This window comes from Larimichthys crocea, chromosome I (assembly GCF_000972845.2).
Source record: "Larimichthys crocea isolate SSNF chromosome I, L_crocea_2.0, whole genome shotgun sequence".
Classification (NCBI taxonomy): Eukaryota; Metazoa; Chordata; class Actinopteri; family Sciaenidae; genus Larimichthys; species Larimichthys crocea.
In genome coordinates, this window is record NC_040011.1 from 32,797,377 (window position 1) to 32,816,831 (window position 19,455).

Here is a 19,455-nt window from a genome sequence, read left to right on the forward strand (position 1 = left end):
TATAGCCACAATCCGTCCTCCCCAGCCACACCAGTCTGTGTGTGTGCATATACAGCATACAGTTGTATGTGTTGACCACACTGTTGAGGCTTTTGCCGCTGAGGACACGGTTGGATTTTTTCCAGCTCTGTCCTCTGACCTTTTAAGAGTTAGCATTAAACTCCTCCGATAATGACACACACTCTTTCTTTACTTGTTGTTTTTTCTGTTGGGTTAATGCAAGACATTCATCACGTTTGCTGTGGCCCAAAACTTTCTTTTTTAACCTATATATTCGGCACATTGGCACCATTAAAAGTTTGCCGAATTAACTTTTAGCAACTCCTGTTTGCAGCGTATCCATGGATGTACAGATTACTTTGATGCTGAAGCAAACATTAAATTTGGGATGATTCTCAGGCAAAGTCTGCAGAAGCATCTTTTTCTATGATTTCTAAGCAGATTCATGGACATCTATTCATGATGGAAATTGGAGATAATGATATTCTGGCAAAGTGCAAGTCAGGCGAAATCAAACCGAACGCACAGACATGATGCACATACTGTATTTTTAGATTGAGTTATGACTCCAAGAGGGAGTGCGATTTTTGATGCAAATGGCAGCAGTCAGGCTCTAAAGGGTTTTAAGTACCATAGTTGCCTCCATGAGCTGTGTGTGTTCATAAGAAAATTACAATAGTCTCGTATTTGCAATGCTGTGATTCCAACACACACACTACAGTGATGCAGTGACCTTGCATCACCCTGTTGGTTCTATCGCTCCACTGACTCTGTCTGCCCTTGCCAAGCCTGTAGGGCTCTAAATAAGCAGTGAGGATGAGGGAGTCCAGGTGACAGGCCGGTCATCATCCCCCCCCAGAAGCAGAACCACCAGAGGCCTTGTCTAGCTGGAGAGCTAAGACCCCTCTCTTATTACCTCAGCGCTCAAACGACTGCTGAGAGCTGCAGACGGCCCCGCGGGATCAGCAAAACTCCTGGACGTGAGCCAGAGAAAACTTAGACAGAAAGGGACATAGAAAAGACAAAAAAGACGGAGACAGAGTGATGCTGAGAAAAGCGGAGGGCGTACTGAAATGGCAGATAGAGGAGGACTGATGAAGCAGAGACAAAAAGAGAAGAGGAGACATCCTGCTGTCAGCGAGTAGTGTAATCACCACCAGATGTCTTTCTGCGCTCTCTTGACTAGAGGCGGATTTTCACAGTGATTCATTTCCACAGCCCGTGTTTGTTGAGGGATTTAGACACGGGACTTCGCCCTCGTGTCTCTGTTGTTTGTTTCGGGTACATTTTGATGCCTCACGTTGAGTTTGTGTGGAGGCAACGCAGAGATCTGCGTGTCTAATGACTCTGACTTCTCTGACAGACATTCAGCTACTTGTGTGCCCGTAGAGCAGATGGGACTGTATAACAGAGTGGTCTCCACACGGATGCAGACCTCACACACACACACACACACACACACACACACACACACACACACACACACACACACACACATTATTCTAAATGAACTTTTAACTGCTTCTTTCTCCATGCAGGTGCTGTGCAGGCAATGTGCATTTCTTGTGTGGATACATTTGACTGTATTTGAAGGTTCATCTCATGTTTCATACGGTACATATTTATTTTCAAAGCGGCTGCAGCGCTGATTGTCACTGATGGTTCTAGTTCCACTGCTGCAGACACAGAACATCAACTCACAAGGATGGAAAAATGTAAAAACACATTTTTCAACCTAACTACACCAGCAGATGGCAAGTTTGGTTATTTCATTCTGTCAGTTCTTCAAAGTTCTTTAAGCAAACAAAAAATCATAATAAATATGGAATCAATTATGATATAATTATAGTTCCAGAAGGAGAAATCTTAACAAATATATATTATTATATATATTTATTATTTATTATAATATTATTACAAATTAATTTAGTAGATTAGGCCCTGACAAGGTAAATCCTGATGACTGAGTGAAATCTTTCAGTCCAGCTTGAAACTCTTTGATGGGACAATGAAACTTGGTACAGACCGTCATGTTGTACCCAAGAACTGGGAAAACAGAAGAATTTAGTGACTCTCCATCTTGGCTATCATCAGGCCAAAAATATTCACCAATATTCAATATTCCAAAATATTTGGTTTACGACATAACACCTTAAAAACCAATGAGCTCTGCTGTTCTTTGTGTTTCCATGATCATTTGCAGATGTTATCATGCTAATGTTATTGAAAGCCGGTTAGCATGCATTTAGCTCAGACTGCTGTGTCCTAATGCAGCCACACAGAGCTGCTATAGTGCATCTCTGGATTCTGAAGGCCGGCATGCCCCTATAAGTGCTTGCCGGGATGTCAACCAGCACCTAAAACTCTTCTCCCACACACCTTTCCAGTGCAATCCTCACCATTTTTATGGCTCTCAGAAAATGACAATTCGACAAGCTCGACCACTTTACGCATCAACTGGTGGGGTGTATAGAGTTGCTAGACAGGCTCGAATGTCTATCTCAAGCTTCTCACAACCACTTTGGTCATTTCTGTGTGAACATCACGAATATCCCTGAGGAAAGACTGACTTAAATGTGTGGCCTTATCCCCATGTTTGCAATGCACTACAAGTCACTTGCCTTTTGACATGGTTCCGGTGGCACCCCATACAGTACACAGCAGTACACAGCATAATGAAGACATAAATTACTTTGGTAGCTGATCATGACAGCGAACAGATCAGCAAACAGCTCCATCAGCAAGCACAAAGTCTACACTTTTGTGCAGAATCCAAGCTGACACACGCCGCATCATTTTCTCTGTGTCAACAATCTCAACAGGAGAGGAGTGATCGCTCACACACATCCAAACTGCCTTGTCAGTGAATTATCATGAGCCCTGATGCCTCGTCTGCAGTCTCCAGCGCACTGTAACCATACTGTTAGTCAGATGACTTTAAAAGCTGGATGCTGGTTTGACAAAAAAACAAACATAGAGGTGTGACAGCCACATGTAGGTTTTCAGTCATTGCATAGCCTCTAGGGGATCGGGCAGCCAGCAACATCTACAAGAACTGCAAGCAACAGATCAGGAGAGGTTAGTGCGACTCTACACTCCTGCCACTCGAGCAGGAGACAATCAAGTGCAGTATGAGAGAAAGGAGGTTTTTATTTATTTTCTCCCCACTGGAGTCTTCCGCTGCTGACTTTCAGAAAATGATTCCTCACATGAAAGAAGAGCAAAAAGCCATATTGAAGGACGACCGTTGTATTTCTGAGTCACTGTGAGTGTCCCTGGGTATAGAATCAGACAATATTCCCATGACAATAGAAGGTTTTGAGTGGCACTGTGGTGCTCGGTAAACATGTACCTCTCATTGTTCAATCTTGAAGTTCTGAAAGAACATTCTGCTTCATTACAACTCAGGTCTTGTTTTTGTAGCTCCTGTAATGTTGTTGTTGTTGTTCAATTTTGTGACTGAGATGTAGAAAGGTGGAGACATTGTTAAATGTTATTCAACCTTAAACTGTGATGTTTCCCTAACCATAACAAAGTACTTATTTTAACCCAACCCATGATCATCACCTAAACCTATCCAAGTCACTTTTGTGTCCAGACCTTAACCATAGAAGTGTCACGTTACAAAACATATTATTATAACATATGATTATTTCCGATCACAAAACACCTGTGTGGATTCTAGACGGCACTTTTGCACTCACTTCAGTGATTACACACAAATCGACTAAAACTATGACGATCAGACGTAAAAGGTCATAAACCAGAATAATCCTATAAGGCCTGTGTCCTCAACAAAGGGATCTGCAGGAAGCATTGCCAAATTATTGTTAGATCAAATGTCAGAAAATACACATTACCATGCATCAAACTTTATAATAGATAAATAAGCCTGTTTGTAAAAAGAGCACTATAGGTCACCTGACATGTTTTTGTAGGCCTAGTTTAAGATGCAACACATACTGTATGTAGCAGGGTGTCTCTGCTCTGTCAGTCTAACAGCTTCAGGGTCCAGCTAAGACACCTTGCTTAAAAAAAAAATTCAACAAAGCTTTTTCACTTTCAAAACTCTGTACTTAATGTAGTCTTACAGTTATATCAGAGATGTCTGTACATTTAGCTTATTTTCTTTAAATAAAAATTTAAATAAAAGTTTTCTTCAGGTGGTCTCAGACGTGGCTGAGTTTGTATCTGTATCTGATACAGCAGTTGAGAGTAACGGTGGCAACTTCTCACTCTCCAGCGTACGGCAGCAGCAGCTTGCTAGCAGGATAACACCAGTGTGTTTTCAGCCTGGTAATTTGATAATGACATTGTGAGGCAATCGCTTCCAGATGTAAACTCTCTTACACTTGTACTGTAGTGTGAAGTAGCTGAGCTGCCAGCGGCCCGAGCCAAGCAGCTACCGGTTGAACACAGGTGCTTTAACACCTGCTGCAGGAAAAGGGGTCACAGAGATCACGCTGCAGTGTTCCACTGACATACTTTTATGTTGCATCTCAAACTCTGTTCGAAACAAACACAAGCTAACAACTACCGCAGGATAAAAATAGAGTGATTTTGAACAGGAACGAGGCAAGATGGAAACATGGAGTAAACTGGAGCTCACAGCCTGCTAGATTATTTTAGGGATGTGGATAACAACTCCCCAAACGGTTTGTGTTGGCACTCTGTTGTTGTGAAAATCAATATACAACCTCTCAGAGTGTGAGCTGAAACAACACAGCATGTGTAGCGGCTGTATAAATATGAAAATTGCAGTCATGAAAACAATATCCTGAACAAATTTGTTTGCACACAACATGGAGTGACACAATGTTTGCAAGAGACACACACACATGTATACACTAACATGCAGCCTCTGGGCCTGACAGGAGACAACAGCCAATCAGTGGGAGTAATTAAGCATAATAAGAGGCCTTCAGACGAATCCAAATTTTCGCTGGTGTGATTCAGCATTTTGAACTACAGCAAGGGAACAACAGAGACGCACAGGAACAGAGGAAGGAGAAGTAAGACATAAGAGTTTGTGTCAGTGGTTAGAGCTGCACTGAGAAGTCAATCGATCGCTTTGAGTCTCTTTTTAAGTAAAAATGTCTCAATTTCAGCTTCTCGGATGTGAGTATTTGTTTCTTTTAGTCGTCTGTGACAGTCAACTCAGTATCTTTGACATTTGAGGATTTGGGCTTTGGGAAACACTGATCAACATTTTTCAGCATTTTGTGACATTTTCTGATCTAAACAGCAACAAAATAAATCAAGAACATGATGAACAGATTAATCAGTAATGAAAATAATTGTAAATTACAGCCATATGAGAGATACTCACACACACATATTAGCTGAGTTACCTCTTTAATAGATGCATTAGATGTGATGGAACAGATCCAGTCTCGTCTGTCAAAGCTCTGTGCAAATCCATTTGTTCTATCCAGTCCATTATTATTGATGCCCGCTTTGCACGAACAACATATTACTCTGGCTTTACTAAAAGCGATCGTTGCTACAGTAATTGTTTTATTCACCAACAGATTTATTTGTTGTGTCCCTGATACCTCTCAACATGAAACTTAAGACAAGAAACTGTCTGCAGCTTTTGTGGCATCTGTTTGCATAACTGGTCATCCAAAGGAAGGTGAGTGAAGGGGTAGAAAAGGCTTATTATTCATATTGTTGTTCTGCAAATATGCCTGTTAGTGAACATTGTTGTCAAATGTCTGCTTTGAGGGCTGTTTGGCTTCGAAACTGGGAGCAGTGAGACCAGCTGAAAGGATGTCTGATTCTTAATTCAAGGTCAATGATACAAGAGATGGGAACGAGAATGTCATTGTCAGCAGAACAAAAGGACGAGCTGTGGGCCATTCTGTATCACTGAATGTCATTTTCAAATGTAGCATTACCAAGTATTCAGCTGAGCAGCCTTGATCATAGCGTACATTCTCTCTGGCATTGTTTGCCTCCTCTCTGTTGCTGTTTGAAATGTCTCTCTGCTAGGCCTGCCACCTTCCAAACACAGCCTATAATAAAGTCATCCAGACTCTGTCCTCTTGTGTACTTTTTACTTTCTTTGATCCTTACTAATCTAATCAAAAATGACATTTTTGCTTCTATGGTTTTGTGAGACCAAACATGTTCAGCTTCACTGGGCCAAACAAAAAGCCAAACTGATCAAATCTAAACTCAACACAGGTTGAAAGAGCCTCAAGAATGAGAGACAAGAAAACATATCTCCATCTTACTGTGGACAGAGGACAGATGTATCGAAATGTGTTGGCACACAGGAAGAACAAATTGTAAAGATGCTTCTCTACGCACACTTAATACAAAGCTGCTCTTTACCTTTGTGGTTTGAATAATCACATCAAAGATGACTCATGTATCGAGAGCTAAAGAAGTTTTCCTATTCCTGGAAATCCAGGGCTCACTGAATGTTTTCACGAGCGTAGAAAATACTTCAATTCTTACATGTCTTCCTCCAAATCCCAGTTCAGTCGATCACCTACAGTGCAGGAGATTAGATTTGGACAAATGTCTGCAGAATGAATAGATACCAAATGTTTTAAATCATGTTATACAGGAGCATTAAGGCTGTTCTGGAGGCTCTGAAGATGGAACAATGTTTTACTAAGACACTTGCCATCCACCTGTATCTGTTCTGATAAGACCTCACATGATAGAAGAAGACTGTTGCATTCTCAATAACTGTAAATGTCCCTGAATATTCACTAAAGCCAGCAGAGCATTTTCTTTGTCACTGAAGGGCTTTGTGACCTTCTTAAACTAATCTTCAGCGTGAACACACTCACACTACTGTATATGGAGTACAACAGAATAAGCACCATCCTGGCACTCTCTTCTATCCGTGTTTCCACGCTTAATGTCATTGCATGAAAGCATCCTCCGTGACTGTGAGGACATCCGTTTCTCACCTGCACTTTGTCCTTCACTCGTTCCATCATGTGCTTTTGTGGCTCCTGGTTTCCGTTGGATTTTCAGCGTTTTATGGGCAAGAAATTGCATACGATATCCGCAGCAGCTGCCAAAGCCGGTCACATCCGCAACACCACGCTTTATTCATTGTTAATACATATAGCTGGCTTTTAAAAATAATGCTTGTGATTATTTTTGGAAAGTCTTATTCATCAGGTGTGTTCATTTATATCACCTTAGAGTTCTATATGCAGCTCCCTGTTACTGATGTGTGTACTGGTTGTGTGTGTGTGTGAATGAGAGAAGCTTTGCTTGGCTTTCCGGGCTCGATAACTTCTCACTGACGTGAAACATCCAGCCAGAGCTCGCTCGATTATGATACGATTAGTTAATTGGGTGAAGATGTGGAAAGTGAATTATATGCGTATCTCATGCTACGCCACTAATGGATGGAAAATACCTCCATCTCCGACCTCATCCTCCCCACACCCTTTAACCAAAAAACTTCTCATAATTTCCAACTTGTGCATTCTAAACTGAATAGATTTAGCATCTCAGATTTATATCATCTTTCCATTTGGCTTTCTCGGGCTGTCTCTCATCATGGCCACGGCTTGAGCCCGGTTGTAATTTACTGTGAGGTTGTTATCGTTACTGTAACAAAAACAGCCAACCAGCCCCTGTATTTATGTGTTTTATCTTCTTGACCCCGTGAATGCCCCTCATTTGAAAAATGCGGCTGGTTATTAAAAACCAATCTTACACCATAAAACGTCTCGCTGCGTAACCTTTCACCAGAAGATTTCTCTGTCACTCTGAAATATTGGAATGCTTCTTTATGGGCTCCTTGCTTTCGGTTTCAGATTTCTGATTTCTGTGTTACACCACGGTGGCTTGAAGTTCAAATTACCTTAAACAGAAAAGTCAACAGTTTTTCCAGAAAACAGCGAGCGTGATTATCTGGCACCTCAATTATTGTTTCCACAAAAACCGAGCAGCTCTCTCAGTCGCACGCATCAGTCTGAAGCGTACCCACTCTGTAAAAACGGCATAACAAATCCCTTTAACAGAGACACTGAGGGCCCGCCAAAGAATGTGCTGTTCACCACTCTGCGACTGAACAGGAAGTGTACTGCTTTTCCACAGAACTCCACAGAAAATTGTTTTCCCATGAGTGGTGGCATGCAATCAGGTGCATGTGTTTTCTTGGCCGTTAATATCCGCTGTCAGACGAGCCAAAGAGATCAGACTGCCGTCAATCAGGTCTCATCCTTCATGTCAGAGAGCAAGACAGGTGCTGAAAACCGCGCTGTGTTGTTGTTTTGTGAAGTTTTAACAATGGCTGCTGTCCACTTTTGTGTGGCGATGAGGCTGAATGTCACTGATGGCGGGAAGCTATGCATGAGAATACGCTGTCATCACTTCACCGATGCCTCCCTCCTCTTTTGTTTTGTCTGCCTATTCATCTTCATCAGGCGTTTGTTTGTTTGTAATTGCTTTTATTTGGCTGCATTCATCTTCATGGGCCGAGAGCAAAGGGGATGAACCAGGGGCAGGGTCTCATCTCGCCATATTTCAACTAAATAATGCAAATCTCCAGTCTGATATTATAGCCGGGTGCTGAATATGCTTTAGAAAGCCATTGTGTAAATTTCTTTCTTCTTCTGCAGTGGATCATAATGAAAGGGCCTACGCACGCAGTTTACAAGGACCCACACATTGTAATGAAATGATTAGAGAACTCCTGTGCAGCATATAGGGAAAATCTCAAGTCCCTCATTGTGAGGTTTGTTGGGTAATTGTGTTTTATTGTCGCTGCATGCAGCTAAATATAAAGACAGAGAAATAAATGTGACTGTGACGTGAGTGGAAATGTGCTGATTTGTACTTTCCAACCTCCCGCTTAATGAACAGTGCATGTCAGTGTGATACGAGTGTTCGGATGACTCAGTGTGTGTGTGTGTGTGTGTGTGGATTTCTGTATGGTTGGAGGAAAAAGTAGTGTAAATTGTCATTTGAGGTAACAAACAGTAGCTGATGGCACTGTTGTTGACAAAAAGACAAATGTGAGGCGAAGGTTGAAGCCGCGTCGTTTTGTCTTCTGTCAGCAGCAGAGGTGTCTTTCAGCCTTTTGCTGCGGCAGCATTTGTGAAATATGACTTCCTGTGCTGATTATTTTTGTACACTGACACCTTCACTTCATCTGAAATCTTCCATCTCATTTCTGTCATTTGCACAATACGTTTGTATATCGACCTGTCAACACAGTGAAAACCATTTTTACCGTAGTAGCACTTCTACCTCAGCATGACGCAGACACTTTTTCCAACAACCTCCATTTTTTTTAACTACAATGCAAAACATTGCCGCTATCTTCAGATTTTTATGTACTCTGTATAAACTGATCACACATTCTCTCTCACACACGCACTCACCCCATGTGTCCTATAATTTAAAGAAGGAAATAAATTCCATTTTTTACGCAGAGTAAAATAATATGTATACACAGTGGAAACAGTGGCAGAGTTCAACAAACTGCAAATGAAAAACATTTTTCACATTAAGAAAATAATGCTGCAAATAAAGAAACACATGAACACAATGAAAGCTACAAATCATACAACACAGCAACAAAATACACCAACAACTGATGAACCTGCACAGATGATTTACTGAAATCAGCCTCAGTGATGATGGAAAATTAGCTAACAGTGTTTGTTAATCTTGTCTGAACATCTTACTGCAGATACGTAGTGTAAGCTTTCTACTACTTACAACATTCATTTCATTTCTTTCTCATGTTTTGTATGAACAGTTTGTTTTGTTGGATCTCAGTCAAAATAAAGTTGTGTTGATCAGAAGATTGTTTTCAACCTGTCAGACTATTAAATCCAAATGATGTCAAATAGTATTATCCTCTAGGTGAAAAGAATCACGCAGGATTCATCAAATCAGTCATCCATAGAAAGAAGTTTTCCAGTCTCAAAGCATCTCCTTTTATACTTTTCAGTGTTATACGTCAATGACATAAGTCCTGCGCACCTTTTTATTCACCCACGACATATCGGTGTAAACACATGCCAGGTGTGCAGGTTACTCCAGGACACACACCTGGCAAAACTTGGGGACTCAATTTAATGGTGTTTCTCTAGACACTGTCCTGTGTTGGCCTACTGTATTATTCCAAGAAATTTCTCCTTTTTTACTCTATTTTTTAAAAGGATCACACCATTAAAACCTAGCCTGCATTAAAACAACAACTTTTATTACTATTTTCTTACACCATTATGTCATAGATGTCTTTAAACAACTTTAGAAACTCTTTAACATGACAAGAACTTTACGTCACGATCATTCACATGCTTCTGGTACAATCATAACTTATCAGTTCTTTAACATGATAAATCAACTTTACTTAAACCATAGTGCTCTTTACCTGACTGACAGCATTTTGTGTTCACATTAATTTCATTTCCACACACTTCTCCCTTTGATTTCTTCAAACCATATATTTTAAGAAAAGAATCAAACTTTGAAGCCTCCCATTGCTGGGGCCTCTGATAGAAGTTGTTACATTTTATACCACAGTTTCTAAATGCTGCCTTCATGTTATAAAGTGCTGTTTAGTGACATTTTCTTAATGCGCTTGTTTTGTCTGTTGTAATGTGCTAAAAAAAAATTTTTAATGCTGGCAGACCTGGTCTGTCTGTTAGTCCATAGCTTTAGACTGGACTAAAATATCAACAACTAGTGGATGGATTTCCATGATGTTGTACAAACATTTGGTTCCCCTCAGGATGACTTTAATGATCACTTCATCGATCCTCTGTCTTTTCATCTAGCATTAACATTCAGTGTTAGTTTGCCTAACATGGGCACCTGGTTATGTTTTAAAATCGAGGAGCAAACTTGTACAGATACATAATTCACAAACACAGAATGAGCATGACTGACAGACATGCTAATCCTCCAAATCGACACAGCTACTGTACCTTGTCTTTTGTCTGTACAGTGTGTATTGTGTGTTACAGATATTAAAGTGACGGGCACACAGTGACATAACACTTCGTGACGTGCAGTGTGTGGAGCTTTTTTTGACACAGATAATCCACCAAACGCCCTCCACAACATCTATTTCAGTATAGAAATAAAAGTTCAGTGAATGCAGCAGACCTCAGCTTTTGCTTCCTGTTTCTATGAATGTCTGGAGACAGGCCTGGCTGGTGGCATTTTTTTCCATGTTTCACACTAACCGGATCAGGGATCATGCTGCTCAGCTGCTTCTGTGAGACTATGTTTAGAAAAAAACAATCGGATGTGATGCTATCGCTGCGATTTCTGATGAGATTATGACCGGGTGAGCTGAGGAGATACTGGAAAAAAAAACATTAAATCCAGACTATTTGAACGGTTTTAATGAGCCGTGTGACAAAAGTAACAAAAATGGAACTAAGTGAAAAAAGAAGGCTGCTTTTTTCAGGCAGATTGTATGATATATGGATATTGATTTAACAGTATCTTGGTGTTTCATAGTGGCTGTTATTAGAGATGCTGACACTTAGTCATTTTCCTTTCTGCTGAGACTCATTAAGGCCTCGTCACACGGCCATCCATAGTCCTCTGTATATTTTTATGAGATCTTATCAGTGTTGGAGTTATAGACTCTCTGTAAAGTCTTTAGCGTTTCTCTGCAGGTCATTTTTCATGTCATCCAGAAGCCTTTCATCATGGCATTATCACATTTCCAATGATCATAGTCCCAGTCTGCCACTAAAGAACTGGACTTTAAGTGGCTGGATTTCTCTAGCACAGGTTTTTAACAGCTGAAAAATATGTTGCGTTCACGGGCAGGTTATGAGACGTTCTGTCATCAGACAAAACTGTCTCTTGACAGAAATGTTTTGCCCTCCAAGAAAGAGGAACATAATTCCATTTTGTTTGTTACCCTCAGTAGGTTTAGGTCCACTAAACTACAAAGCCCATTGTCTGAAGCAGAAATGGAGAAAGAATATTTTGTGAATGGATCTGTTATTCTTCTCCCACTTTCCTCTAACCCTCTGTCCTCCATGCTTGCTTATCATCCAGTTTGACCAAAAAGATTCCACTTTAATTCTCGCTCCTCTGGTAGCTATCTTGTCTGCCACCCTCCCCGCCCACTGCCCTGTTGTTGTTGTTGTTGGGTTTTTTTTTTTCCAGCTTTTCGTGCATTCGTGGCCTTGCTTGAGGCATCCCACTCCTCTGGGAATCACTTGTGTGTTTAGCCTTGTGGTAGATCCTGAAATATTCGCAGATATTCACAGTAAGTTGTCTCTGCCTCCGAGCTGTTTTTTTAAACCTTCTTAAAAATGATATTTACACACACAAAACCTCCGCTGAGGATTGATGTGTTGATGCCAGGTTGCAAGGTTATATGTACACAAGATGCATTGAGTTCATACGCACTGTCTGCTGCCAGTAACAGCATATGTAGGAGCTGCTGATGTCCTTTTCTTTTCTGCACAGGAAGTGATGAATTTTATGTTTCCAGGAGAAATCAAAACAAACAAAAGAGAACTACTTAACAGAAGCAAACACTGGACAGAAAATCCAAGTTAATCATAGAGTACGAGAACAAAGTAGTCCTCTCCAAAACCAAAAATGAAATAGAATATTTTCATTCAAATGAGATTCACAGCAGCGAGGATGACTTTTATTTTGAGTCTGCATGCAGTGTTTCCTTGTTTGGACTCATATACTGTGTGTGCATGGAAACTACAGTATAGCTGATTAAACATTAATAGTGACGAGACACAAATTCAGATTTCCTGCATGAAAGTCAAATGCACTACTCTACTCCGTGTACTGGCACTGAACATTGGCATTGGTAAATGGACTGCATTTAAAAAGTGCTTTTTTATCCAAAGGGCTTTACACTTTACCTGTCATTACACACACACACACACACACACACACCAACACAGTCAATACTTGCTGCTGGCAGCAAGCATCCTGCAAGCCACAGGCCTGACCATCAATTTGGTTTCAGTTTCTTTCTCAAAGATGTTTCGACATGTGGCAAGGGATCACATCAGATATCCTCAGTGAGATCTTTTTGGGGTCACAAACTATTAATCCACAAGGCTCTAAAGGCAACACTGACCTCATAAAGTAGATATGTTGGAGGTGTTTACACATCCAGTAGAGAAAGAGGTGATGAAAAGTGTGATTGTTCGAAGTTTCTTTACAGTTTGTGGCAGACAAAAATTGATCGCTTTCAAACGCCATCCTCCAGCATCAGTTATCAACAAGGGAAATAAGCAAAAACAGAGGAGCCGAAGATTAATGGACAAAGTTTAGCTGTTGATTGAAAAGCTGTCGTCACAACATATATCTGTGTTTGATTAATAATTCAGCTCTGGCAAGGCAGCTCAGCCCATTTTAATGTTCTCAGCCATCAGCTTCATCCTTCGTTATCACCCAAATTTAGACTGCATGGAGATGGATGCTCGACGTCAGCACATCGAACGGCCCACTCCTGCGCTCTTGATTAATAGGGTCCTTGCTATTTTGAGGTCACAGGGGTTTGCCTAAGTAGATATCACAGTGAATGAATTCGCCGCACACCACTTGGCTCCTCTGGTTTCCTCCATGCTCAATGAAAGTAATGTATGTGGCGGTTTACCCCCCTGAGCCGGAGTTTGTCAGAGAGAGAGCAAGTGGATTTTGATTTAGTTTAGAGCTCTGAAGTTTGAAGGCACGGTCAATTTGTCTTGAAAATGGCCTTCCTCTTAGCGCTGACCAATTCTGCTTAAAGTCTTATGATCTAAACTCTGCTGACCTTTGAGATTCTTGTTTTATGATGCAGCTGTCCTGAATGAATTGAAGCCTCTAACTTCATTTTTCTCCCCTCGCTTGATTCATCCTCCACACGTACAGTAGGTTTATTTATCTGTGAATTTGACCTTTTGAGTAGGTGGCTGAGCACACCACAAGGGAGCGTGGGCGTGGTGGTTCCAGTGGTTGATGGCCAGAACACCATCTGGACAGGTGATGCCTTTATTCAAGACATAAAGGTATTAGTTTTCCAAACTCTGTGGGTTTAGTTCAGGACGCCGCTTCGCTCATCTTCCATATCCGTCTCTCATTACGGTGTGACAATGAGAGCTCTGTGTGCCTCTGCCACTCCCCGACCTCGGTGAGTCTATGTCTGGGTGCCTCATTATCCCCTCACCTGGCACCATTAATACTTGTTTGCCAAGGGGAAGGTTGGAGGTGGAAGTGGGGCGGAGCTCGAAGGTCCAAGTATTGACCCTTCACCGGCTGGAGAAAGTAGACAAATAGCGTTGATCGATGGAGAGAGTCACTGAAAAGTGGGACGCCACCGGACTGAGCGGATTGTGGCTGAGCAGATGAGACTGTACAAGAAAAGTCACAGAGGACACTTTTAACTGGGATCAATAGGCTTGCAAATGACACAGATCAATCCCGACAATGATTGCTTTGGACAATATCCTCTCCCATAACAGGGATAATGGGAGAAATACTCAAATTAAAGTAGTGAGGATGAATCGTCATGTCAGTCTTGGGTCCTAAAGAGGCCCGTTTCATTTCAGATCATTTGTTAATGGGCTTTCTTGATTCATTCAAAGCCAGGCAATGAAAGACAGAGAGAATTGATGAATAAGCGCTCATTGATACACAGTTAGGCAACGTGATAACGCCACTGACACACTCCTTCACACTCAGCAACCACTGTAGCTCTCTATAGCACTTATCACAATCTCTTAATTCATTAGCTTTGGGCTTCCAGTGTAGCCAGTGGATATCCGGAAAACAGATAATGGATATCCAAGACTTCCTCTGCAGTCTGATTAGAAACATGATACACAAGAATAACGAGAAAGACACGTTTCTGCTAATCTCTAGGAACAGATATCTCCATGTGAATGTATATAACTAAAGCCCACTCAAAAATGATGGGTCAATACGACTCGGACTACAAATGGAAACCAGAATGGTTCAGATACCCAAATCTTGGTGGCTTTCCGTCATATTCTGCATTCATATGTTTATAGAGATTACACTTGTCATATCTTATGAAGACATAATTACAACAATTTCAGCATGTTGCCAAACACTATTGAGTGTTTCTTTTCCAAAATGCTGACACCCAACATCTCTGCTGCAGTCCAGCAAATGACTAGTCACCATGAGTCGGAGTGGCCAAGTTAGCAGATGGGAATCTGTGCGGTAGGAGGAGGTCTGTGACTCTGAAGTCTGTTCTAGTTAAACCCCAGATGTGAAAGTGTGTCTGTGCAAAAACAGGTGGCTCTTTTAAAGTTGGAGTATACAACCACACACCGGTCACGTGTTCGTTTTTAAAGCAGATGTTCAAATGCACGCGGTCACTGCGGTCATTTGACAACAGTTAGTCAACTAAACTAAAGAGCTGTCTCAGTTATTCATAAAGCATAAATGCCTGCTGGTCCCAGATTCTCACAGTTTTACATCAACGTGAAGTGAATATCTCTGAAGATATCGCCTTGGTCTCTGGAGTAGGCCTTTCCCTCTAGTTCTAGGCTTGTTGCAATGCAGCCATTACACCAGACACTAGATGACATTAAATCTTTTATACTGTTGGATTCGTGTTTGTTATGGTGTTTCACGAGAAAATAAAACTATGACATGTCTGATAATGTTAAATGTCACACTGATAAGCACTAATGATGGCTCTGACGGGACAGACTGCCTCACCGGCCTCAGTGAGGTCCTAACTAAGAGGTTTTATCAGGAGATTCTGATAACTCTGTCCACTGGCTACCTGTATTTTACACCTAATGGTACGACTTCCAAGCTGAGGCGATCAAACTCTGGCCTGCAGAGAGTGATTTGTCTTTTTGATGTGACTTGATGCCGTAAAAATAATAAGTCACCTGCATACAGAGAGCATAGAAACCAGAATACAGTGTCCAACATGAATGATCTACAGCTGTGTAAATCTACCTGCAACAGTTGTCATTATAGTTGGTGAAATCAGCGCTCGCTAACGAGAACCTTTTCACACCACCACATCATCTTATAATTAAAATTGCAGCTCTTGTCCTCACCAACAGCACAGCGAAGCTTCGTAAAGAGTGGGAGGCCGCACATTCGGGCTCTGGCTCATTTATGAAGTCAGAATTGTTCAGTTCCTCCTTTACTTTCCATTACAAGTCCTCTTACAGCTCCACTGATGGAGTTTTAATTTGCACAGCCTCTTTACGTGCCTCAATATGAGAGAACAGGACGCATTAAACTGGAGTGAGGCTGTTTTACGGGTTTGCACACTTGTGGTTTTATCCAGATGTAGGCTATTGCTCTTTCTTTTCTACCATGCATGTTAAAGGCCCTTAACTTTTCATTATACACCCATGGCAGTTTTTTCTGAATTTTCATTATGCTCTTGGATGTGTTCAAATGAAGGACGAGTGTGAAATAGCAGCGCACTGTGGGTGGTCCTGGTGGCTTGATCTCCTCAGCGCCTTCACATCTTGCTTTTGTAATAGAACATCAGTTTAGAGCAGAGGGAGGATTATGAGCGTGCCCTCACACAGGCTCCTCTTGTTTCCATCTTATTTTGGGAGTTTAGCTGTGATATCTTGCACAGCTAAGCTGTGGAGCATTAGAGGATGGTGCACCCTGTCCATCTGCCTTTTGCACTAATTATCTTTTGGGTTCTCAGTGGGAAATGAGCTAAGACATGGCGTAATTGGTCACCAACTATGGCAAGATTCAGGCTTTTAAACATATATATATGTTAAAATTACAGCAAAATAAACAGTGCAGAGCAATCCACTGCAGTTTAAACTGGATGTCTACAGTCACTTTTTAAGACCGCCTAAAAAAAGGCACAGACTGTACATTATGAGCTTAAAAAGAACAAATTGCACAGTGCACACTGTGCTCCTATAAACCTTGGATCCTGTGTGCATCTTCCCGTGACATCAGGACATGATGTTATGTGTGATGTTAAAAGTGTTTCATCTAACTGCAGTTTGAAAGCAAGCTTCGCTGTCAGGCCTTTTTTGTCTCAACCTACAGTACCCCTTTAAGATAGTTATCATCTTGTCAGAGAGAGCACAAGGAAAAATCTTCAATCACAGACTTTAATTATACCGCAGACCAAATCATAACACAAGTCTTAAAAAAAATACAACTAATGAAAACGGATTCAAGATTTTATTTTCAGTCTTTGTTATAACTGCACATCAGCCTTTACACAGAGGAAAAACGGCTTCCCCGTGCAGAGCTTTGCTCATAATTGGGACATTAAATTTAACAAAATGAATGGGTTCAATGACTGAAGCCAGCAGAATGTGCACCACTTGAACCTAGCATTAAAGGTTTTCATGTTTAATAGGGGAGGAAGTAAGCGCACCAGAAAGTTGCTGACAGGTACATCGGCTGTACGAACAGGCTGAGGCAGGAAAAAAGCGCTCCACGTAATGTACTCGCATGTAATGCGACATGACATCTTCACAGCTCTTCATCAGTGCCCTGTCATTAGAGATGAAGCCACAATCTTCAGTAATGCTACGGCTACATTATGTTTATGTCATAAAAATACACTGCTCACACTCCTGGGACTGCTGTGTCAATCTATAAAAAAAACTTTGCTATCATTTATGCTCACTTTGAAATACAGTTGTTACAGTACAGTTACTAATCTCTGGAGGTGGATGTAGGTTGTATTTGTCAGCCTACATTCATTAGTCACCTGGTTTTCTTCAAAGAGTTAAAGGGTCAGTGAACCCCACAGCTTCACTAAGAGGATGCGACCTATCCTTCTAACAGTAGCCAGCTGTTGACTGTCGGTAGCCCCTTGAAACAGTAGTCTGGCTGCTTGTGAAACCACAATGTCCCACAATGTTTCTGAAGATGTGATGTGTAGGTGTGGAGGACTTGAAGTGGCATGGACTGAGTAATTCATATAATGGTTCAAAGGTACAACAGGCCTCCAAACTTTTCTGTGTGAAAGATGTATGGTTCTCTATCAAAGAATATGACCAGAAACATGGCTGCAAATGAATAATGTTGCTCCCTAACTACTGGGTGTATGACTAAGCATCTGTTAGCTAACAAGCTCACCATATCACCCGCAGGTTTAACAACAAAACCTCACTGTGAAAATGTGCAATGACTCAGTTTGTTGCTGTAAATGCAGCTGGACATGGTGGTGGTTTGCCAGTTTTTGTCTGTATGAGAGCCTCTAACCTCGATGTGAAATGATCTATAAAGTTTGTTAGCTATCTTGAGAAGCTGTATGGTCATCTGACATGTAGCTGTCACCTCTGGTTACACATAAAAAGAGAAACAAATTAAACTTGGACTCCAGTGATATCAGAACATGTCAGTGAAGTTGAACATGGCAGTGCAAACGCTGTGTCTAGCTACTCTTAAAGCCATTGACTATATATAAAGATGGACAGCATGACATTCCCCAAAAGTGAAGCCAAAACATCTCAGTCCTGTCTGCAGTATCGGTCATAAACCCAGCTCCTTTCATCTTAGCAGATAGGCCAAACTCACATCAATTTTTCCAGATTTGTTTGGTAGTTCTTACCACATTGAGTTTAAGTTTAGTTTTAATTAGTTTTTTTGGTTGCATGATAACAGGGTTCCCGTCAAATGCAAGCAGGTCAGCTGAGGCTTGCTTGCAGTTGACACAGCCGGTGTCAACCCAAATCACTACTGTGCAGACTCCAAATGACGTTGCTAGTGCAAAATGACGATGACTCGTATATGCAATATTTTGGCTTTATTGTCATCCATCTTTCATCTGTCAATGCACGAAACATGCAGAGCTTCAAGTTCAACCAAATGTGTGTCACCAAGATGCCTGGCATGTGTGGCTTTTTCAGTCTTCTCCAAATATTTAAAACCTTTTATTTTGTTGAAGAGAACTTCCTCTCAGCATTGCAGCCTCACACAAAACAATACATTGTTGAAAGTCTGTAATATTCAGGTTAGGGGTGGGCGATATATCGAATATACTCGATATATCGCGGCTTGTTCTACGTGAGATGTATGAAATGACTATATCGCGACCATCGAGTACTTGTCACGTAAATGTTTTAAGCCGTCAGCATTTAATTCTCGGAGTTTTGCCTGTGTCACTCCTGGTGCTGCTCACAGCACGCAGCACACTGCCCCGCCCACCCAGAAAAATCCCCTGCGCGCATGCGTACTTTTTGTTTCAAGTGAGGAGAGAAGTGAAGAGCCCGAGCGAGTTAATTGAAGATGGAGACGGACGACTTGGTTCCGAAGAAAAACAACTGCGGTCACGCCAGCCGTCTCTCGTTTTCGCGTGGTCACGTCAGCTGCTCCAATATTTTCAAGTGCGCCCTTATTGCGGCAAATACTTTGAGAAAACTGGGAAAGTCAGCACTAGCTTACTGCAGCGTGTGGACACTTCCGGTTTTCAAAATAAGACGTGGGTGTTAAATTTATTAAAGGTTTATTTATAAAATATGAAGAATGGTTAAAATGTGATTTAAAAAAGTGTGT

At 41.4% G+C, this 19,455-nt stretch overlaps 1 protein-coding gene across 4 annotated transcripts in view; it reads left to right on the forward strand.

The window, feature by feature from the left end:
- kcnq5b (potassium voltage-gated channel, KQT-like subfamily, member 5b) overlaps window positions 1-19,455 on the forward strand; it is a 109,857-nt gene that overhangs the window by 53,446 nt on the left and 36,956 nt on the right. The window lies entirely within an intron of this gene.